The sequence below is a fragment of the Leuciscus leuciscus genome (genome assembly GCF_965113295.1).
Source record: "Leuciscus leuciscus genome assembly, chromosome: 23".
NCBI lineage: Eukaryota > Metazoa > Chordata > Actinopteri > Cypriniformes > Leuciscidae > Leuciscus > Leuciscus leuciscus.
The window spans coordinates 12552476-12555140 of NC_138747.1; the positions used below are offsets into that span (position 1 = coordinate 12552476).

A 2665-nucleotide genomic window follows, 5' to 3' on the forward strand; every position below is an offset into this window, starting at 1 on the left:
TTTAATCAACCTCCTAGCTCCTACTGGTTACCCAGAGTTAATGCGCGCGCACGGTGAGTACATAAAGACATTTTCAATGGATCGCCGATTTCAGGAGTCACCAATGGAAACCCAGGGAGAAAAAAAGCGAGCTACATAGGCTACTTAGGTGAAACTGAGTTGGAGGTTTTAATGCTTGCTTATGAAGACTATAAGCCCATTATAAAAAAATAAAAAGCAATACTGCTGCATCAGCAAAAGAAAGAGAGTTGGCTTGGCAAAAAATAACGGACAGAGTAAATGCACGAGTTTATAAAATTATAAATGGGCTATTTTCCTCTTTCATTGTGACGCAAAAAAATATTTGGGACATGTAGTAAAAATAGACAAGAATTTACTTGTTGGCCTCCATACATTTCTTAATATTACAGTAGTAATGCACATAATTGTCTAGTAATATGTTGGCCTCTTGTTTTATCAGGTGTAATCCTTCTGGAGCCAGAAGAAGTGTGAGCTAAGTCAAATTGAAACACAAAAACATTCTCCAACAATGTAATTTAGTATTTAATGTAGCCTAATTTAGTTTTCTATGTAGCCAATAGAAAGAAGGCTGAGGCCCGTAAAACAGGTGGGGGTCCACCTCCACCTTCCCTCACCCCAGCTGAGGAGCTGGCGCTGTCCCTTAATAAAGGGCGACCTGTGGTCGATGGGATTCCAGGGGCAGTTCGTCAGACTCAGCTACCAAGACAAGTGGCTTAGTAAAATGTATGGTGTATCATATTAATACTTATGATTTATTTATGTTTTCACTGTTTTTGTCAGTGTTTTAATAAAGCACCATTTTAAAAAGGCATTTTGAATGCATTTTACAGTCATTGATTCACTTGTGCAGTATGCATGCTGCTTTGACTGCATATGCTGTGTACTGTAATCTTATTACTAGTACTCTTAGATGTTCCTAATGTCCTTCTTTACTAGTTGTATTTGTTTAAGAATATACATTGAGTATTGAATATGCATGATTATCTTATTGGTTTAATTATCTTGCAGTTGCTGATGGCCACATTGTATTATTGGATCCTCCTGCAACACCACACTCTGTCACAGTTGTAAGTAATTATTGTCTTTAGGTTTCTGTTTGCTAGACCAAGCATCCTTCCTTATTTTCACTGTAGGATGACAATGAAGAGACCACTTCTGCTGTGACAGAAACAGAAAATGTGGGGAGGCCCATTAGAGGTATGATGCATAGAATGAATTCCCCCTTTTTTGCATAAGAGAATAAATAAATTGTCATTGTCATTTTACAGAATATGGCAGGAGATTTTAATACAGATGAGGGTCAATCTACCTCCACACAGAATCTTAGCATTGTAAGAAATGTTCTGCAGTTCTCCTTCCTCATTTAAATATTTGGTCTGTGTTTGTATTACAGACTTTATCAGTCATGTTTAATTATTCTGTCTTTCTAGTTGCCTGCCAAAGAGCTGTATAAGGTCCACCTTCAAAAGCAAATCAGAAAAAGTGACATGGAGATGGACCTTATACAGCTTCAAATGGAGGAGAAAAGGCTTAACCTAAAAAAAGGCCAGACTTGAATTGCTGGAGCACCAGCTTAAGGTGGGAAACAGTGTGTGAACATTAATCTGTCATTTGTTGAATGAAATCTAAAGCAATAAATACAAATGTCTTTTGTTACAGGAAATAAAGAAACCATGAACAACACTTGACTGTTAACTGGTTTTAATTAAAGTGATTTTGGCAAATCATGTCTCGTACCACCCTGCCATCTCTTTGGTCTACTGGGTTCACTGGGGGTTCCTCTTGGCCATCTTCATCAAGAGAAGGGGGGGGGGGGGCCCTCTCACCTCTCAGTGTGGCAATGTTGTGAAGAACAACACAAGCAGCTGTGATGTCACATGACCTTTCTGGGTTCACCCTGAGCTCAAGCAGGCACTGAAACCTTGCCTTCAGGATGCCTATGGTCCATGTTCTGCTGTGGGCCAGGTTGAATTGTGCCTGTGGTCCAGGCTCAGGTTCAGGGTAGGGTGTCATCATATAGGGCAGACAGGGGTACCCTCTGTCCCCCAGCAAGTAACCATTGAAGTGTCATATAAAGGTAGTTAAAGTGTATAATTGCATAAAAAAAAACATAAAAAATAAAAATTTAAAAAAACATTGTGTAAGGCAAAATTTGTGGCACAATGATGCCTCCCTAAACATTCTGGCATCATGTACAGACCCTGGCCATTTGGCTTCAACATTAGTGATGAGGTGGGTTGCATCACATATTACCTAGTTAGTGGGGACCAGTAATGAGGGTGATTTAATGGTTTAAACACCCAAACATTTAGCACCCAAAAAATCTATTGTCACCTGCACATTGATGCTATGGATTGACTTCCTATTAACATAGTCTCCTTCATTGACTGAAGGAGCTTTAATGGGAATGTGGGTTCCATCAAGGCACCCAATTACATTTGGGAACCCTGAAATTGAAAGTTATATAATTAGAAACTTTTAAAATTATTGTGACTGTCACTGTATACAGTATGAATAGATTAAGTATAGTGCTAACTAAAATGGTCTTTCATAGAATATCATAGAATGGACAAACCCGCCACTCTGTGGAATTCCTCTTTAATGACCCTCAGTGGTTTATGGCCAGGGAACTGCACAAAAGTGT

General features: G+C 39.0%; 1 long non-coding RNA gene across 1 annotated transcript; it reads left to right on the forward strand.

Moving 5' to 3' along the window:
* The first annotated feature begins 361 nt into the window (after positions 1 to 361).
* On the forward strand, positions 362 to 1802 carry LOC309487629. The gene is made up of 3 exons (XR_014201895.1): positions 362 to 744; positions 1155 to 1352; positions 1452 to 1802. It is a non-coding gene; the product is annotated as an uncharacterized lncRNA (long non-coding RNA).
* The last annotated feature ends 863 nt before the right edge of the window (positions 1803 to 2665 follow it).